The sequence below is a fragment of the Artemia franciscana genome, chromosome 3, assembly GCF_032884065.1.
Source record: "Artemia franciscana chromosome 3, ASM3288406v1, whole genome shotgun sequence".
NCBI lineage: Eukaryota > Metazoa > Arthropoda > Branchiopoda > Anostraca > Artemiidae > Artemia > Artemia franciscana.
The window spans coordinates 50,296,837-50,319,229 of NC_088865.1; positions in this window are offsets into that span (position 1 = coordinate 50,296,837).

Here is a 22,393-nt window from a genome sequence, read left to right on the forward strand (position 1 = left end):
AGCTTGACGAAACTTGTATATTTAAGAACAGAATACAAATCTAATTCTTTGTATGCATCTATTGATATTAAAACTCCATTTTTAGAGTTTTGGTCACAATTGAGCCGGGTCGCCCCATACTTAGACTTTGTTACCACGAAAGGTTTCATTAAAAACTGTGATTTTCTAACTTTCATCACGGCTAAGAGTGCCAGTGTTTCCCTTGTAGATCTTTCAGTTCCTGCTGTGCTAGAAGAAAATACTCCGGGTTAATGATTTCTGAAATACTCCACAAAACTAGAAAAGTAATTGTGAAGTATACAGCCGCCGCCATTAAGCATGCTTACGGGACAGCTGCTCCAAATTGGGGGTTTATTCCGGGAAATCACTTGCTTTAATTTAATGTTCAGTGTGTCAACTTCATATTATTTACCTCTTCAGTGCGTCTGCTCTACTTGCCGAGATTAAGATGGATAAAATTAACAAGTGCTATTTTAGACTGCAAAGTTTCTATTGCTTGTTCCTAAGCAGCATCAAAATTCCCATTTCGAAAAGTTTAGAATTATGAATCTAGTCAAAGAGTGGTCGAAAATCCGTAAGAAGCCTGAGATAAAAGCGATACTGGATAGACAACGTTTTATTCCAATTAGTTGAAAAAAAACTTTCCGAAAAAGAAGTTTTCTAAAGAAATGCAAGGCCATATTAAACTTAAGATCAGAAAAAATAGAAACCTACAATAACTCAGACACAAAAAAACCATAAATTGCGATTAAAGAATAAATGAAACCCAAAACGAACAGAAATTACATTAGCAATCATAGCAACAACACACAACAGGTACTAATATAAATGAATATTTGAATTTTAAAACGAGTAAAGCTTAAGTTGAATATGCTAATCAAGCTTGAAACGGGGGGGGATACATGCCCGTCGATCGCTTTTGATGAATCTTAAAAAGTTGAATATAAATTTCAATTTCCAATCAAATGTTTCGTCTCTGATGTTTATACGACCACCCCTAACATAAAAGCTTGTTTGCCCCCAAGGCAAAACCTATAACACTTCTTCCGGGCTGTGGGGGGTTGTTTTGATCCCTGAGTTTTTGTTATTTGATGCAAAAACTCCTTTGAACAAAATTGCTATTTCAAAATTTTAATCAGATATATTTGGGGAAAAAGGGGCCACTGGGGGGTGGGTGGACCAGTCGCTTTATGATCACCTTTGACTCTCAAAAAGGGAACTAGAAATTCTGATTTACAATCGAGTAAGTCCGCTCTGAAGTTAGTGCTATCATTTCTTCCATAAGAACCTCATATGCCCCCGGAGCAAAAATTACAACACTCGCCCCCAGGTTCTGGTGGGCTGTGTTATCCCTGGAGTCTTTGTTGTGTAATCTTTGATCTATTTTTAATAAAGGGGCTAGATAAAAAAATTGATCGGACGCATTTGGAGAAAAGAAATTGGGGGGGGGGGGGTTGCCATTGGATCAATTTTTAACTCTTGAAAAGGGAATTAAAACTTTCAATTTCTGATCATTTGAGTCGCCTTATAGGGCAATAAAACCACTTCTCCGATAAAAACTTTACATACCCCCAGGCCACAAGTTACAATCCTTCTCCCAGGCTCTGGGGGGGGGGGGGGGTATGATGACTCCGACGTTTTCGGTATCTGGTAGTTGGACAATTGCGATCGGATGCATTTGGGGGAAAGAAGGTCTATGGGGGAGGATAAAAACCCGCCGTTCCCTTTTGACTCATGAAAAAATAACTAGAAATTTCAATTTCTAATCTAATGAGCAACCTCTGAAGTTTGTTTGATTTCTTCCCTGGGCATGACTTAAAACACTTGTTCCCAGGCTCTGGGAGTGTGTTTCAATCTCGGAGTTGTTTTTTTTTATCTGATGTTTGAAGTGTTTGAAACAAAATAGTTATCTCAAAGTTTTCATCGGATGGGTTTGAGAAAAAAGGGCATGGGGGATCAATTTCCCTTTGATCTCTTTTGACTCTAAAAAAATGAACTGGAACTCTTAATTTCTAATCAAATGAGACCTAATCAATACGAGGATCCCTTCTATAAGAACCATATATGGCTCCAGAGCATAGCTTACAACGCCTGCCCCGGGTGCTGGGGGGTTGTGTCGACCCCGGAGTTTTTGTTATACGATCTTTGAACTATTTGTAACCAAATGGCTATCTCAAAATTTTTATCGGATGTATATGGGGAAAAAAGCATGGGAGGTGGGGCTAGTTTCCCCCTGATCACCTTTGACTCTTAAAAAGGGCACTAGAACTTCTGATTTCCAATCAAATGAGCCCCTTTCAAGTTTATACGACGGCCCCTTCCATGTGAAGTGCCTCTGGGAAAAAAATTGAGCCTTATGGCTTTTACTATAGGTAACACTGTTGTGCTGCCTCTTAATAATAGAAATGTTTCTTTTCACTCGTGTGTTAATTTTTTTTTCCCCTTATTTTTTCTTGCTCCACTATAATATTTTTGTGCTTGGTGGGTAAATAAATTATTATTATTATTATTGTTATCAATATATATATATATATATATATATATATATATATATATATATATATATATATATATATATATATATATATATATATATATATATATATATATTTATATATATATATATATATATATATATATATATATATATATATATATATATATATAGTGAAAATAAATTCTGATAATTTTTATTGGTTAAGTGGAAACTAACATAACCATGCATGTCTTTAAAGAAAAAATCAGAAAAGATTGAGAATTCAATTTTAAGGGAAAAGACCTCCGTATGAAGTTACACAGCTTTTGGTATTAGGCGGCGCTAAGCAAAAAAAAAGAAGAAAAATGGACGAGAAATCGGTGAAAAACAAGCTAAAAGGGGGTATTACGTAAACCACCATAAGAAGGTTTTGTTTTCTTGTGAAGATGAAGCCGCCTTAGGGAGTCGACCGATGTTAATGTTAAAACATTCATGGAAGGAAAGCGTTGTCAATTTTAATTAACTAATTCTGTTCGTCTATTTTCCTGGTACAACATGACAACTCTGACAAAAATTAGATATTGCCTTAAAAACTTCAGAATTTTGAAAAAACTAAATAAAAACTTAAAAAATTATAGTTTTCAGGTAGGAATAGATCTAACACTGGTCAAACAGTAAGAATGATACAGTTTTGGTTTAATTTATTAGTCGGAAATTAGGAAATTTATTAGTCGGATTTTAACCCCAGAATAGAATTAAATTAAGATAACATTTTTTTAAACTAAAAAGTAAGGAGCAACATTAAAATGCAAAACAAAAAGAAATTATTAAGTGTAAGAAGGGGAATTCCCCCTCCTCAACACCTCGCTCTATGCGCTAAAGTGTTTAGTACTTTTAAAAAAGATTTCTATTGCTCCAATTAAACAACCCTTGTGTTTCAGGAGTGGTTCTTATAGAATGGGACAAAATTTAAACTTTAGCGTTTTTAAATTTCAAACTTATTTTCGTATTGTTTTGAAGTGCTAGGAAATCTGACCCCACCTTCGCGGATAATCCCCCTCCCAATGGAAATATCTTCTGTACAATTCAATCCCGGTGAAAATTTACCCAGGGCAATTACCCTAACCGTAAAATTGAGACAGAAAAGAGAAAGCAAGACATTTAAAAAGAATTTGGTATGGAAATTCTTGCACATTCCCCCAGTGTATAATGTCCTTGACAAGTTAACCCTCTAGAAATTTCTCTCCCCAGAAAAAATTCTCCCATGGAAAAACTGCCAGCAAAAACATTGCCCCCACCCCACCAACCAATAATGTCTATATACTTCACAATAACAAATACTATGTGTAAAAAGATGGGCAAATTTTATGACTTCAAGACCTTTCCCCTAAGGCTTTGAGGGGGGTCAGGCCTCATCCAAAGGTTTAGTTATTGGGCCTTTCAACTATGATGAGCAAAACGGCTATCTAAAAATTTTAATTGGAAGACTTCAGGAAAATCGAGGCAGGGGAGGGGGCGAGGTTGTCCTCCAAACTTTTTGGTCCTAAAAAAAGCAGTAGAACTTTTAATTTCCGTTTGAATGAACCATATCACGATATTCTAGAACCACTGGGTCGATTCAATCACCCCTAGAAAAAAAACAAAAAAACAAACAAACAGTCAAATAAACACGCATCCGTCATCTTCCTTCTTGGGAAAAATACGAAATTCCACATTTTTGCAGATAGGAGCTTGAAACCACTACAGAAGAGTTTTCTGATACACTCGATCTGATGGTTTGATTTTCATTAAGATTCAAATACTTTTAGGAGGTGTTTCCGCTCTTTACTTACTGTTCGCTTCCACAAACAAATACAAAGTAGAAACAATAGGGAAAATCTTTTCAAGACAGTGTAAATCAGTTCTGTGAATATTTCGGCCCTATGTCCAAGGGCCGTCTTCAGCACAATACGAGAACAACAGAGAAAATATGTAATGTTTTTCAAAAGCTTTTTTTTAAACAGCCCTAGCATCCTTACTTCAACGAAGTTCAACTAGGACTGACAAAAAGAATAAAATGAGAATATAAATTCATTCAAACTAAAGAGAACAAAGTGATTAAGTGCAATTTTTCAGAGCCAACCTTGCTTTTTTAGCAGCCTGTCTCAAAGGCCTTTACGTAGCTGGTTCAATACTATTATAAATATATGCCAACCTAAAGCAGAATCAAAGGAGTTGTTGGAACTATTTAAAATTAATACCTTGTCTATTTCTTTTTTATGATGTTGTTACCGTTTTTCTAGATTCTGATGGGTCCTGCCGACATAGCAATTTCCACAATCACAGGGTATTTGATGGACCCCTCTTTGGCGAGTAACTGGGGTCTTATCTATACCGGAATTTAAGAAATTAATGATTTTAATATTATTAATAAAAGCTACGTACAGATTATTTTTTGTGCAAATATTTTTTAATTTTGTTGTGATTTTGGAATATACGGAAAATAGACAATATTTGAGGGCTTATCAGTAGCCTCACATTGTGAAATATCTTTTTCGATTTTTCAAGAATGTCTTTTTATTCTACGGTTAATTATTTTATTGACAAAGGGAATGGGGTATCCATTACCAAAAAGAATATCTCTGATAAAGTTTATTTCTGCATTTATATACGAATCGGAGCAAATATTCAGGGCACGATCAATGAGGGAAGTTACAACTGCTCCTTTAACTTGTGGGGGGTGATCTGAATTAAAGTGAAGATATCTATTGTTTTGTGTTGGCTTTCGATAGATAACAAAACCCAGTTGATCAGCATTACGAATAATTAACACATCTAAAAACGGTAATTTATTTTTAATTTCAACTTCTAGGGTGAACTGCAAATTTCAGTTATAAGTGTTAAGATGATCTAAGAACCCTGAAGTTCAGCTTCCCCATAATTCCAAAGTGAAATTACGTCATCCATATAACGACCCCAATAGACAAGTTTTAAAAATAAGAATTTAATGCCCAATTTTCAAGGTTATCGACATAAATATTTGCCAGTAGCCCGGATAAAGGTGTCCCAAGGGTAACCCATTTTTTTGCTGATAAAAAGAATCGCGAAATTGAAAATATATAGAAAACTTATTACAAATTTTAACCAGAGCCATTAAAACTTCACAATCAATTCCCGTCGCCGAAGTCTCGAATTATTAAAAAACAAAATAGAAGATCTACAAAAATGTGGAATTTTGTATTTTTTGCCAGAAGACAAATCACGGGTGCGTGTTTATTTGTTTGTTTGTTTTTTTTCTTTTCCCCAGGGGTCATCGTATCGACCAAGTGGTCCTAGAATGTCGCAAGAGGATTCATTCTAACGGAAATGAAAAGTTCTAGTGCCCTTTTTAAGTGACCAAAAAAATTGGAGGGCATCTAGGCCCCCTCCCGCGCTCATTTTTTTCCCAAAGTCAACGGATCAAAATTTTGAGATAGCCGTTTTGTTCAGCATAGTCGAAAACCATAATAACTATGTCTTTGGGGATGACTTACTCCCCCACAATCCCTGGGGGAGGGGCTGCAAGTTACAAACTTTGACCAGTGTTTACATATAGTAATGGTTATTAGGAAGTGTACAGACGTTTTCAGGGGGATTTTATTTTGTTTGGGGGTGGGGCTGAGGGGGGGGGAATATGTTGGAGGATCTTTCCTTGGAGGAATCTGTCATGGGGGAAGAAAAATTCAATGACAAGGGCGCAGGATTCTCTAGCATTACTATAAGAAAACAATGAAAAATAAACATGAAAACGTTTTTTCAAATGAAAGGAAGAAGTAGCATTGAAACTTAAAACGAACAGAGACTATTACGCATATGAGGGGTTCTAAAAATACTTTAGCATAAAGAGCGAGGTATTTAGGAGGAGATAAATACCTTGCTCTCTATGCTAAAGTATTTTTAGTAATTTCAACTATAAATAGGGTCATCCTTATAGGGGTCATTCTTAAAGAATTGGGACAAAACTTACGATTTAGTGTAAAGAGCGTGAATGAAATGAGTTGTCCCCTTCACAATCCCTCGCTCTTTACGCTAAAGTTGACTCTTTGCCACAATTCTACTTTTTAAAACAATTAAAAGCTTTAGCGTAAAGAGCGAAGGATTGTGGAGGGGACAACTCATTTCATATACGGAGTAAACTAAGAGAAAGCCATTTAGCCAAAAAAAGAATTAATATACAAATTTCATTTTAATAATTTATGTGCGGAGAGCCAAAACCAAACATGCATTAATTCAAAAACGTTCAGAAATTAAATAAAAAAAAACTAATTTTTTTTAGCTGAAAGTAAGGAGCGACATTAAAACTTAAAACGAACAGAAATTACTCAGTATATGAAATGAGTTGTCCCGTCCACAATCCTTCGCTCTTTACGCTAAAGTTTGACTCTTTGCCACAATTTTACTTTTTGAAACAATTAAAAGCTTTAACGTAAAGAGCGAGGGATTGTGGACGGGACAACTCATTTCATATACGGAGTAATTTCTGTTCGTTTTAAGTTTTAATGTCGCTCCTTACTTTCAGCTAAAAAAATTAGTTTTTTTTTATTTAATCAAATAAAGAACAAAGACCTCGAACATTTAGCTGAAGTACAGAAAAATTACCACCTCGTTTGGAAACTTCATCTAAATCCAAAATGTATATAGTAGCAACTGAAAATGTAGATTTGATGTAAATTTATTATACTGACCAATTTAATTAAATGACTGTATATTTTGTTCAGTGAAGATCACAGAATAAGCAAGAAGTTTCTTAGTTTTATTCGTTTGTCTAAACTTAGAACTGATTTCGCCCGCTTTCTGTTCTGACTAAAATTTAAACATCATCTCAGACTCGATAAAAACACATTTTTGTGTGAAGACGATTACATAACAAATGCATATCTAAAATTTTTGTCTTTTAAAGGCACTTGATTTGAATTTTAGTTACTGTCATTAATTTTTATGTTACGCATGGATTATGTTCCACATAAAGCATGACATTTTCCGACAAGTTTATAGCTTACACAACACGAATAGATACTTGTCTCATTGAATTTATTAGCTTCTGATGTCTCTAATCATTAGGCTCGAGTCAAGCAATTACTTAGACCTTTTTTTAGAGAGTAATTTTAATTTTCTTATAAATAAGAAAAAATTACCATTTCCGTATGTTTTTACTCATTCGTTTTCGTGTCGTTTTTCTGCTATTAAAACGTAATACAGATTTTAAAATATTACTTTGTAGATGAATACAGAGGGAAGCCAGCTTTCAAATTATAGGAAAATTATCAAATTCATGTTGAAACATCAATTAGAACTGCAGAAAAAAGGGTACCAAACGTCGCGTAGGGAGCACAAATCTTATTATTGTTGAAAAATAATGTCTTGGCTTTCAGAAAGTGTTGTCAACAAGTGTTCAGAAAGTGTTTCTGTGTCTAAAGCAATATAAAATGGATACCATAGAAGATGGCATGTTCATTCACAAACTAATAGCTCTAGTGCCGTTTTTAATGCAAAAACAAATCAGACACCCTCCGAATGTCCGAAGAATATCTGGATGATGAAATACTTGATCATAATTTCGAGTTATCAGTTTGAAACAGAAATGTCGAAAGGTCCAAAAATGCACCATGGGGGATGACTTGACAAGTGCAGTCACATGGATATCGGCTCACAATTATTCATTAACCCACATAAGATAGAAGTCTTACAGATATATTTTGTTTGGAAAGATTGGACGTGTTATACCTTGGTGTGATTAGATCCATACAAAGGTTTTCAATTTGTTTGACTGAATGCTAAATTAAAGAAATCCTTATGGAAATTAATTGTGTATGATCAGGTGCCAAAAATTGAGCTGTTGTACCATGATATCCCCACCCACACTTTTTTTTATAGAAAAGTCAATAACTGAAAGAGTCCTTTGGATCGTTCTTCTTCCCACTCCATCCTTCACGCCAATGCTACTTTTATTTGTTTCTCTAGAAAAGTGGACATTTTACACCTTGTTAAAACCACAGCAATACACGGATTTCTGATCTGTGTAATTGAGATTGGAATCCCTTCCTGTACCTCTCTATCGCCTCCACTATGATTGCTTTTCCTGAAACAGAAATGTGAACATATTGTACCTTCTCGGAATTAGTATCATAAAAGTATTTTAAATCAGGAATGCAAGGGTGGGTCATTAATCCCTCGTCCCCTCCATTTTTTCATCCTTTTCTGAACAGTATACATTTTGAACCTTATTGAAATGAAACTTATAGAAGGTTTTTTGACCTATAAGACTTAAGGACCTGAAATACTCATTCCAACATCCTCCAAAAATTTTGTGTAACCAAAATAGTACTCAAGGGTTTCCAAGGCTGTTGATTCAAAATCCAAAGATATATGCATTGTATTCGCGTCCAAAATCAGGACTATTATAAAAAATCTGCATTATTAAGGGGGGCCCTAAGTTGAGTGCTATTGTGGCTTTTGAAAGACTGTCCCCCTACCTTGCATTCTTTTGGACTCTCTGGCTACAAATCTCACCTTAATCATTCGATAGTGAAAGCTAATTTTGAAATATTGAAGTCCAAAATCAAAACATGAAGAGCTCATACAATAGTACCTGTTGTGATAGATACAAAATAAGTCTATAAGAATAGAATAAATTTGTAGCAGTAATAAGTATTAGTTAACTTAAAGATTTGGTGGTATCACTAGTTATTATGATATTCAGTCTCTAATGAATTATTCTCATGATTCACACACTCCCTCAGATTCACGATTCACACACTCACACACTCATGATTCACACTCCCATCATTCCTCTCGTCTAACAACTTCTTCTTTGGCTCTTTTTCGAACGTCAAGACTCATTGAAGTCGTTTGTGAAATAGCTTTCAGATTCTTTTAATTTCAAATGAACTTAAACTGGGCTCCAAAATGGAAGTTCTAAATTGTCAAAAAATTTTAAATTTTAAAGATGAAAGATTGGCCAAACAAATTGATTGTCGTTGATGACGGGGTTCTAGCATTGTTTTTGATGTTTTTGTGTTATTGTATTGTGAATTTGCAAAGCTTGGGCAGTTTTTTTTTTATGTTTTTGTATTAATGTATTGTGAACTTGCAAAACGAAGGCAAAGTTGGGGTAGCTCATATTTTGCCTAAAGTAGCTAATAGGATGAATGTGTTTGTTTATTTTTATTGTTTTGTTTATCCTCTATTTTTGTCCTGGTCAGAGGGCCTTACGGGGGAGACTATGTTGAATTATTTTGTTATTTTTGTGTGTAATATACCGTGGATCTTGGTGTTCACAAATATATTTCTTGTTTTGTTATTTTTTCAGTAAACTCATTTCAATTCAGGTTAAATATTTGTATTTTTCTTCAATGCATTTGTTAAATAAAAATGTCAAACCTTGAAATACGTCAAGTGTCTCTTTTATGGACCCGAGACTCCTCAAAATCCCACTCCAACCTTGCATATACCCACATTTTTACTTTGTTTCACTCATGGTTATTTTTATATTGTTGGGGAACAGGCCTTAATGATTAATGTTAATAATTATAATTTCCTAAGATGGCCTTATGACTGTCTTACAATAATATATACTCGTTTTTGCAAATATTGGCAGGTTTACAAGGATTTTGACCCTTTTCTGTGAAATTAAACATAAAAGAAATAAATTTTCTTCAAGAGATGTAAAAAGCGAAGCTACGTTCAAACTCAAAACGAAGAGAAATTAGTAGTTACATAAAGTGAGAAGTCGTTCCTCTTTTATCCCACTAATAGCATGAGTGTAATTAGTGCATTGCTGAAAGCAAGATATAATTCAAGCGATTTCTCTTTTACCATCATAACGATGAGAAAGAAACATATTAACAAAAGATCGCGAAAGTAATGTGTTTATATTTTATAAAATCAATCTAGTACCATCAGGCTGATATGCACTAAAGTTCCGTTCATACTTCCTTTCTAATACCTAAAAGAACCCAGTTACAAAGCTTCATTTAAAGAACAAAATGAATTCTTCAAATTCTGAGCTAGCTATTTTCAAAAGTGTAATTTATGCACCATTTCTTTATATTTTTAAATGAAACAAGCCGGAAAAGACAAGTTTAACGATGAAATTTTTTTTTATAAACATGTATGTTTTCTTTTCCATGAGCTTGATTGCTATTAGATTTTTAACAGTGTGTTATGAATAAATTAAAAACTTTCGCTCTATATTCACTCAAATCTTGACCTTCATATGCTTCATCCTAATTGTACTTGGATCAAAGTAGCAGTGGTAGCAGTTGGAGCATGAGTAGCAGTAGTTGTATTGTATTAGTTATAGTTGTAGTAGTAACTGCATTAGTAGAAGTATGAATAGTATTAGCAAAACGCACATGTTGCCTTTTGACGAGTTGAACATCCGCCACAAGATGCCCTGAAAGCTTCAGCTTGATAGTTTCCAAATCTATTACTGATGTACCCTTTTGACAATCTGTATGCACATAGATGTTCTGATTTAGTTCAACTTTCCCCTTAACATTTCCGCCGATTGTCCACATCAGTATTCTAAGCCTTCCTAATACTTACTAGAGAAGCAGTATATTTAGCGGTTGTAGTGAATTTAGTTGTAGTAGCAGGAGTAGTAGTGGTTGGTGCAGTAAGAGTAGTAGTAATTGTAGTAGCAATAGTAGTTGTAGCGTTAGAGTTAATACTGTGCAAATATTGATTTGGGTCAATTGACAATTCCCTTTTACCATTCCCTGAAACTACTACTACTGAAAGCTCACCAATGGACCAAGCCACCTGAGGCCAAAAAGCTACGCACGCTCCTCCTCAATCCCAATCTTTTCAAAGCCTTGTTCTTTACACCCTCCCAGGAAGTTATATCCCTTAAATTTTTCTTTAGAACACCCTCTCACCCCAGCCGTGAAAGACCTGCTTTCCACTTAGCGTTACACGGTTGGCCGAAAAAGATAATCTTTGGCAATCTGTTATCCTTCATCTGCAGAACATGCCCTAGCCATCTCAACCTTTCTCGCATCATAACCCTGAAAAGTGGGATTGAACCACACTTTTCGTACAGAAATATGGTCGAGCCCATTATCAATGAGCTGAATTACCTCTCCTACGATGAAAGACTGAAAAAACTCAAATTACCAACTCTGGTTTACCACCGCAGACGAGGTGACATGCTGCTTACCCAAAAACTCTCTAATGACACGTCTAGTCTCCTCAATCTGAATATGTCCTACCAATCCCATACAAGAGGCCATTCAAAGAAACTTCCTAAATGCCATGTGAACACAAGAATGCGTCCAAACTGGAATTCCCTCTCCGAGTCTACAGTGACAGCAACCTCACCTATAACTTTCAAGAAGTCACTGGATAGCGAGTGGTCATGCAGGAACTGGAAATACTGCTGGCAAGATCCAGGTCAGTAACAGATGTCAGTCATCATTACTCACATAGCAACATGGATCCATTGGACTTTATCGCTCTGAAGTGCGAATTAAGGTAATTACGGTAATAAATTCCAAATGTTTGTGAACTAACAATACATTACTTTTAACTAACAATTGAATCAGGCTGGTTAAAGTGATGCATTATTAGTTCATAAACATTTGGTCAATGTTGGTCTTTGACCAATAGGTTCAAAGAGACTCGAATCCTTTTTTATTTTGGAAAGAATAAGATTACAAAACAATATGTAGTTTATCTTTTTTTGTGTGTGTAAATTGTTGCTTTTCATTGTTTTAGTGAAGAATTGCTACTAATTACGGCCACTGCATATGTGACAGAAATATCTAGTATTTTTGTGAAAATTGTCACTGTCTATTAAAAGTATCATGTACCTATTTGAACTTTTATTTATCGTCACGAATGCAATGTTTCCGTTTTTCATAAGACTGTGGGAGGGGGATAGAAGATTAAATTAAATAAAAATTAAAGAATAAAACTTATTATACCTAATGCATATAAAAACTTATTCAATTACAGGGACAGGGATTCGAGTCCTGGTATCACTGGTTATTTTGTTTGGAAGGGAGGGGATTAGACTCGAGTCCTGGTATCACTGGTGATTTTGTTTGAAAGGGAGGGGGTAGTGGCGTATCTCTTTAAATTCAGCCAGAGTTGACACAGCTCAAAATGGGTACCAGGAGAAATCTGGAGAAGGTAAACAGGTAGGGTGTTCTAAATCACAGGATGGCCTGGCCCCAGTCCCTGTTGCACTTTCTGTCTGATAGGCCATAGAACGGAGATCAGCACCGCCTGTAAGGATTGTAAAGTCCAAAGCTGCATTCTTTTTTTTATGTAGGAACTGTTTTCATGATTCCCCAAGACATGAAAATTAAGGGACATTCACAGTGATGTTTATTGTGGCTTGTGATTTTCTTTATATTTTTAGTTCTTTGGGAGATGTAAGGACGAATCTCTTGTTTGGCCCCTTTTTGTCTTATGACTGGAATGGGAGAGAAAGACTGTTTTAAGACGAACGAAATTTTGTCTCAATCACACATTGTTCTTTATATCTCCAGTGTAAAACTCTTCAGAACATAATAATAGGTAAAGTACTTGTGAAAACTAAGCTGTATTTAGTATATCACTCTAGTCATATATTACTAGCAGGAACATTAGATTCAATGCTGGCGACAAATCACTTGTCATGCCACTCACTAAGACAGTAAATTTCCCAGACTACAATCACTTGTCATGCCACTCACTAAGGCAGTAACTTTCCCAGACTGCATTTTCAAACAGCTATGAAATAGCTGTTTTGTATATCCCTTCGGATCTGTGCTTCTATCAAAGAAGCACAGTAATACGATGGTCAAAGAAACACAGTATAGCTATGGTATACCAAGAATATACGATGAGATATGGTCGTTATCTTTCACATTGATATGGTCATTATCTATTTATCTCCCCATAATTTCGGGGTAATGATAAAAAAATATGGGGTAATGTCAGGGTAGTCAATGACTAAAAGGAGAGAGACAAGGGCAGTAAAAAAATCTGAATAACCTTTTTTCTGATCTAAAACAGTCAGCCTACGTCGACCTTATCAATCTGGGTAGTTTCCTACTTCCACATTATGTTCAGATAACATAGACAACGTTCCACTAGGACTTTGTCCTAGGAAGATAGCATTCTACCCTGCATCTTACTACGGTCAGGTAGCTCAATAAGATAAGGCACACGAATTAGTTTTCCTAAATCCCACTCGGCAAATTCAAGTATCTAAAACACTTCCAAAACCCCCTTTATTATGTTTCTTCCCTCCCAGGACTCATCCTTAACATACCCCCACCGATGACTCCTGGAAACCGTACCCTAAATCAACGGGCTCTTAAAAAAGATAATAAAAAAAAATCTGCCGAAGAAAAAAGAAATACAATCTGAAGATGAAAATCTACCCTCAGAATCAGCACTTCAACTAGAAAACAAGTTGAATCATATGATTAATTTTTCCCAAAAACGAGATTTATCTTATAATCTAATGACGAAATGATTTGTAAACTGATCATGTGAGCAGTTTAATGTCTAAATATCTAACAGGTCAAGAGCAAAATCTTGAGAGTGAGGTCACTGGACTAAAGGCGCCAATGTGACTCGAGGTGGACACCAAATTGACAAGTTCACTTTAAAAAGGATTAAAAAAAAACAAAACAAAAACAACGGAATAAAGTTGCCAGAAATATCACGGGGAGAGGGTCGACCCCTCCAACCCTGTGATTTGTTCCTGGTCTAAATTACTTTAAAATCTTTCATTCATCTAATTTCAACCAAATTAGCTATATAATTAAAATAAATAGACAGATTTATTCACACGAAAGCCCTATTCGGTCATTCAATTTTTAATTAGTCACAAAACTAAATTAAGTTTTTTTTTGTATTGGGGAGGGGGCAGGGCAAACTAAACATAAATTAATGTTGTAAGTTGCCTTATCATACTCCAATCAATGACGCCCAGAAACTCTGGCCTAAATCGAGGGGCTCCTATGAAAGACAAAAAAAAATCTGCCAAAAAAAAAACACAATCTCAAGATGAAGATCTACCACCAGAATCAGTGCTTCAACAACCAAGCAAGTTTAATTATATGATTAATTTTTCCCGAAAACGAGGTTTATCTTATAATTGTATGACGAAAGGATTCTTAAACTGATTGTGCGAGCAGTTTCATGTCTAAATCTCTAACACATCAAGAGCAAAATCTTGGGTGTGTCGGCCACTGGACCAAAGGCGCCAATGTGATTTGAGTTATGCATCAAATTGACAAGTTTATTTTAAAAAAGATTTAAAAAATGAAATAGGGGGGGGGGTCGACCCCTCCGACCCCGTGGATCTATTCCCGGCCTAAATTGCTTTTAATTCTTTCATTCATCTAAATTCAACCACATTAGCTATATAATTAAAATAAATGAATAGATAGATTTATCCACACGGAATCCCTATTGGGCATTCTGAATTTAATTAGTCACAAAACTATAATTAAAGATTTTTCATGGGGGGGGGGTTACTATTAGTCAAAACTTACCTTTCTATTTTCAGACATTTTACTAAACCTTTGATCCCCTTCCACTTCCAGCCATCAGTCTTCGTCTCTTATCCATTCTATGCTCGTGTCCAGATTTTTTCTTTTTATCCATTTTGTAGCTTTAGGTACAAAGCTACTTTTCAATCTAATGTCAGACTTTGAATAGCTATATCAGACAAATAGTTATAACTTCCGGTGTTACCGAACGATTATCTGGCAACAAGAAGAAAAACTGATTAATTGAAACATGAGTTTCCATGTCCGTAAAGTAGGGGAAGCTAGCAACAATCAAAGATTTGTGTGCCAATTTTGCAGATATATACTGAACCGGCTGAAGATACATAATTTTTGTTCATTTTAAGTTTCAACTTTGCTCTTTACGTTCATAGAAATGCTTTGTTTTTTTGTTGTTAATTTGGTAAATAAGCTACGAATAATTGACCGAATTTACAAGTTTACTTAAAAAATAGTAAAAAAAGAACGGAATGGGAATGAAGGTGTAGGAAAAATCTTGGGGGGCAGGGCCCCCTGAATCCACCCCTGATTCCGATTAGTTTATGTTTCTTTGAAGTATTCATGCATATGTTTGAAAAAAAATTGATAAAGCTATGCATCATCTGTAAAGAATTTCATAGTTTTGTTTTGAATATTTTGAGGGCAATTCATTTAACATAAAATAATAAAACATACAGGCATACACGAAAAAAGAGGACCCAAGTAGCTATCCTCAGAAACTCTACTTAAGACTAAAGTTATCAGTGTCCTATTACTGTCTAGTTAACTTTTGGTGGTACTGATCTATGTTTCTTGGCTGTTTAGCCAGGAAGTACATGGGGGACGGGAGACCAGCCATCCCGTACTTTTGCACACCCTTCCTGTTTACCTTCCCCAGGTTTCTCTAGGTGACCATTCAAGGCTGGGTTGACTATGGCTAAGCTTACAGAGCCCACAGTCCCAAACAAATTTAAATTAATAGTAAAAATGCATGTTAGAAAATAATTCTGGGATCATTTAAAAAAAGAGTCAGAAACACTGATAAGTTTCTCTTTTTCTGTTTTATTTCTCCAGTTCTGACAGCACACTAAAATATTGTAGAGATCTGTTTGATGTTATTTAGAATCTGTGATTCACATTTAAATGGTTTTTGCATATTCCTTAGCACAACATCATCATAAAATGCCTTATAGCATCAAAATTCAATTTTAATGTTATTACTGGAGTGCATTTTGGAGGCTCTGGAGTAGGTTCTTCAATCATAACTTCATTTTCTAGGGTCTCTGTCACTTTTGTCAGGAACAACTTCTGAAGGGTCTTAGCCTATTAAAACTATACCCTCAACAAGTTGATTGCAAACATAACAGTTATTAAACATAGTAATAAAATCTTAAATACACTCGTTAGCAGACAAATAAAAATTATTCTCTAATTGCTATTTTATTGTGTGTTGATCTATTGGCATTCTGCGTGTAGTATCTTAAGAAGGCATAAAATGCCAAGCATAATAATGCTCATTAACATCCTCTGTAGATGAATATACTGTATATGAAATATACTGTAGATGAATTCGTTGATCTATGCTTCAGTCTTCCAAGTCTATATGAAGTTCCAGGAGGCTGAACGTTCCACCTTACAGGCTCTAAACTGGGTTCATCTCTTGGAGGAGGCACTTTATGAATTTCGGAATTTTGTCTCCTTGTTCTTGCTTCACTTCCGTCTTCTTGTAAACTAAAGAAAACAGATTTTAATGGGAATGTACAGGATAAAAAATTTTATAATTCAAAGAAAAAAACAATGCTTATTTGAACATTTCTTCCCTTGAATTTTAATGTTCGGGCTGTTCTATTATAATACAAAGTAGTGATGTTTGAACAATTTGAAGATTTTCACTTTTAATTTTAAACTTAAGTTCCTTGGCATCTAAGTAAAGACATTATAAAATCCATGAAAGGATGATTGAATTTGTATCCTTTCAAAAATATATTTAGAACCTCAAACGAGACTACTCACTCTCCTTGTCTCATATTTAGTGTTTCGTGTTCAGAACGCAAGACTTTAATAAAACGAAATGAAATAGAAATAATTTATTCCAAAATCTTTGTATTTTTAAAGTATTTGTCAACTTTTTATGCTATTTGTTTTCTTGAAACTGTTAAGATTTTATGAATGAACATATCGTTTATATAAAGCTATATGTTTTTTTATGGTAGTTTTTATATGTACTTTTAATAAAGGTAAATAAAAGAAGGTAACAAAATATCCCTTAAAGATACAGAAGTATCCCTAGTGGTCGCGTCCTCCTTCGCAAGGGGTGGACTGATGGTCTTCACGGTTGTCCGTTAGACTAAGTCCACGGGAAGAATTTTTTTGTAAATATGTATGTATACATATTTTTTTAGATGTATTTGTTAGAGGTAAATAAAAAAGAACCTCGCAATGCTCTTCGAGCTATGTAGCAGGCCCATTCCGACCCGGAGCTAGATGGCTGTATCACAGTGAATTAAATAGCTCTGTGTCGCAGTAACAAATAGCCGAAAAAACTAAAAATTGACTAAGACAAAATACATTTTTTATTTGTTATTTTTAATATGTTTTCCTTTGTTAATATTTTTTCTCCTTTGTTTATTCTCTTTTTATTTCTTCTTTTTTAATTTTATTATTTTTTCCTATTTTTTTTTCTCTTATTATTTTTTATTTCTGCTGAGTAGTATTTTATAATTCTTCAAATAACATGGAAGACATTCATGATGTTCTCGAGGCTGTGTTGCAGGTCGACTCAACTCAACCACTCAATATCTATTGACATAAAACAAAAAAAAAAAATGTTCTGTTAGGAATTTCTAAGGAGTCACTGAGCAAACATTCCAGCTGTTGGCTAGTATAAAATTCTTAATACATAAAATAATAATTATGGTCTATTTATGCTCATCTACGGAATAGTAGATTGCTGGGAAAAATAAAAACTAATCAAATCAGCAAAACAAATAGAAAAGAATCAGCAAAAAAAAAAAATTATAATACTTCAATGACAAAATATTAATATACATGGGAAATACATTCAGCACTCGCAAATGAGGAGTGAAAGGAGATAATCTGTAAAAAAAATCATAGCCCAAGTCTCCTGCTATACAAAAACCAAAAATGTATTTATTTGTCATTTGATATGCTATGATAACTAATAGAATCACAAAGGCATACCAACTTGTGATTGAAGGGAAATTACATGCTTGCTATCTCATATTTTAGAATAAAGATTTTCCCTCTAAAAAAGAAAGTTGAACCTCATCCCAAAATAGTAGAAAGGTTCAATATTTGGACCTAGAACTTTTAACTTTATTTTTGGCCACTGGAACTTTTAACTTTATTTATGAACGTTTTTATGAGTTATTAAATAAAAAAAACAAGTTTTTTTAACGGAAAGTAAGGAGTGACATTAAAACTTATTTTGTATATGAAAGGGGATGCTTCCTCATCAACGTCCCGCTCTTTAACACTAAAGTTTTTGACTGTTTTAAAAATTAGAACTAAGAGAAAGAGTCAAACTTTAGCGTAAAGAGCGGGGCGTTGATGAGGAAGCAGCCCCTTTCATATACGAAGTAATTTCTGTTCGTTTTAAGTTTAAGTACCTGACACCTTCCTTTTAAAAGACTTTTTTTTGAAAAATATTCATTAACTAATTCTTGTTTACTTTTAATTGACATAGTTTCATTATTGGAAAGGTTATGGATTTTTGTAAAATTCTTTTTTTTTCATTTTTCTGTAAGAATTAAAATTTTGGATTGTAGTTTACAAATTGGACAACATTTGGATATTTAGTCCAAATTTTCAATCAGTAGTAGTTTTGTGCACTACAGTATTAAAAAAAATTATACTGCAGAATCTTAGATGATTTGGAAAGTGAATTATTGTTCATAAAAACTGAAATTCTGTCTAGACTTTTTGTCTTTTGAAGGGCTGAAGGCATCCTGACCTCTATCTGATAGACACCCTTGAACACACACATGTCTTAATCTAACAATTTATTAAAAGAATCTTGTAAGTTGTATTCTGTTGCAACTGTTGGTTTACTTAAATAAATGCATGCCAATGTTGTTTTAAAAAAATAATTTTCTGCTATGTCTTACAAAAAAAAGGACGTCCTGGACTAGTAAATAAAATTAAGTAAATTATTTTTAACTTACGAGCGGGTGATGGGATCTTGATGAAATTTGATGTTTGGAAGAATATCGTGTCTCAAAGCTCTTATTTTTAATCCCAACCAGATCCGGTGGCATTGGGGGGAATTGGAGGGGGGAACCTAAAATCTTGGAAAACGCTTAGAGTGGAGGGATCGGGATAAAACTTGGTGGAAAAAATAAGCAGAAATCGTAGATACGTGATTGACATAACCGGAATTGGAGGGGGGAACCTAAAATCTTGGAAAATGCTTAGGGTGAAGGGATCGGGATGAAACCTGGTGGGAAAAATAAGCACAAGTCCTAGATATGCGATTGACATAAACTGGACGGATCTGCTCTCTTTGTGGGAGTTGGGGGAGGGGTCTAATTCTAAAAAATTAAAAAAATGACGTATTTTTAACTTGCGAAAGAGTGATCGTATCTTAATGAAATTTCATATTTAGAAGGACCTCGAAACTCAGATCTCTTATTTTTTATCCCGACCGGGTCCAGTGTCATTAGGGGAGGGGGACGAAAATCTTGGAAACCCCTTAAAGAAGGTATTTTTAACTTAAGAACGGGTGATCGGATCTTAATGAAATTTGATATTTAGAAGGAACTCATGTCTCAGAACCCTTCTTTCAAATCCCGACCAAATCTTTTGACATTGGGTGGAGTTGGAAGGGGGAATCAGAAATCTTGGAAAATGCTTATATATGTCGTAGATACTTGACTGACGTAACCGGACTGGATCCGCTCTCTTTGGGGGAGTAAAGTGGTGGGTTGCAGTGCTTTGGCGAGTTTGGTGTTTATGGACGTGCTAGGACGATGAAAATTGGTAGTCGTGTCAGGGAGCTTTACAAATTGACTCTATAAAGTCGTTTTCCCCGATTCTAACATCTGGGGAACTGGAGGGAGAGGAAAGATTAGAAAAATCGAGGTATTTTTAATTTGCAAGTGGGTGATCGAATCTTAATGAATTTTGATATTTAGAAGGACCTCGTGACTCAAAGCTCTTATTTTAAATCCTGACCAGCATTAAGCCTATGATTTTCCTTTTAAAGCAATCTATTGATTCTTAGAATTTTGCTAGAGCTCATACCATATGAGCTCTTGGCTCTTTGCTCTTCCGACCTCGCCACAAGTGCCATATGAGCTGTTAGCTCCTGTTCTTAATTGAGGTTCCCCTGGTCCTAAAATTATTGGTCTACTAAAGAGTGGAAGGTATCATTGAATATACGTGTATCTTGATCCACAATTTTAGCAAAACAAATATTCTTATGCTATATTTGGTTCTTCCTGTCCATGTAACGTTCATTTGGTCCTGAAATTTTAATTAAACTGTTTACTTGCCCTGAAATTTCAAAGTGGATCAGAGTAAAAAATCAAGTTTTTTTTGTCCCAAGAATCAATAACCCATATTTTATTCAAATTTGTTGTCCTTGTTAGGATCTCTTCGATCCAGTTTTTTTACCCTGAGATTCGTATACCAATCGAAGAAAAACAATGTTTAGTTTATTTTGTGGTTTCATAAATAAATACAATCCTTTTTTAAAGTGTTTTTTTTGTTGTCCTGGGTTCAGATGGCCCAGTATGCTTACCCAATAGGCCATTAGCCGATCGGAGAAAATGCATCCCCTTACCAATCTGAGAATATAATTGTTGGCCCAGTTTCACATGCCACATGTCGACACAATTAATTTTCAATTTTTTTTTTCACCAAAGTTTATCGGGCACTGTGCGCATAACGCGTTAAATACAAAAATATAGAGACGAAATAATTTTGAGACCACTTTCACGCATCGCGAACCGATAGATAAAGCTTGAGTTCACCGTCTCTATAGGTTTTCAACCGGTCTAAAACAAAACTTATGAATACCATTTTTGAGTAGATTGGAAAATGAATTTTGAGGTTCCGCTTTGTGCGTCACAAATGTTTTAATTTTTCGGGGCAGAATAGTCAAAATTGTCTCAGTAAAGTAACTGGGCTAAACCTAGTTACTATCTGACCGGAATTAGCTGATTTCTAGCTGATAAGAAAAAAGTTGCTAACATTTCAAGCAAATCAGTATTTTCTAGTTTTACATGTGCATATGGGTCCCCTTGACCTAATAGCTTACGGGTGGAAGTCTCTAGCTTTTTATTCAAATATCGTCTTGTCCCTTTACAAGTGAAACAATATTTAGAAGACAAAAATGTTTTGACTTTCTTATCGTTTTCTCTAACATAATTTTTGAAGTTCTCTTACACTTGCCGAACACTCCCAGAATGTTCTTACTGGATTATCGAGGTCCTTCTGGATATTTTACAGATAAGCTATTTTGATATCGTGGATAAATATTTGATATTTTGATGTACCTTCAAACTTCGCTGGGAATAAAATCAAATTCGTACTGGGACTAACAGTGCAAAAACTTCTTGGTGGTACGGAAAATAAAATTTGTCCTTCATTCCATCCTCTAAACACAGAAAATTTGAAGTCACCTTGTCTTCTTTCCCCAACACTTTGAAAATTTCAGCTAGATCATCACAAGTCGTTCTCGAGGTAGTGCAGGCATGCCATTTTGATAGCTTTACTACATGGTTTCTTTCAATTACCTCTGCCCCTCCTATAAAGTTAAAATGAGAACAGCAACCCCCTCCCAAGAACCCCATACAAATTTTGAGCTGATCCCCTACGCTGTACCTGAGAAAGCACAGATACGCTGTTTTGATTACCTAGGTATGTATTTTTTCTTTTGGCCTAAATTGCTATTTCGCCAAAAATTGGTTCTTTTCCAAAAGAAGCTTATAGTACAAAAACCTAATACCAAATTTGAGACAAAAATCTTTAGTTCATACCCCTCTTCAACCTCCCCCAATTCAAGACTTGTAACTTACTTGTCCCCCCGGCACCTCCCTCGGAAAACTCCGGAAGTTTCAATTACATTTTCAAAGCCGGTACAAGGAAATGGAGTGTACGCAGTTTTATCACCTGGTAGCAGAATGTTTTTTTTTTATTATTTACCTCTTTAATTTCCGTGCATAGATTATAGATCCCATAGTGGCCCGAACATTAGTCAGATCAGTCATATACGTCTCGTTTCAAAACTATATTTTTGGGAAACTGGATTTGATTAGTAGCCAAAAGAGCTCTAGCTGATTGGATAACAAAGACCAAACATTGCCACTTTTTTTTTGTTAAAACCTCTTTGTGAACAACGGTTAATTCACATAATTTAGGGCCCTACGATTGACTCTGGGGCTGT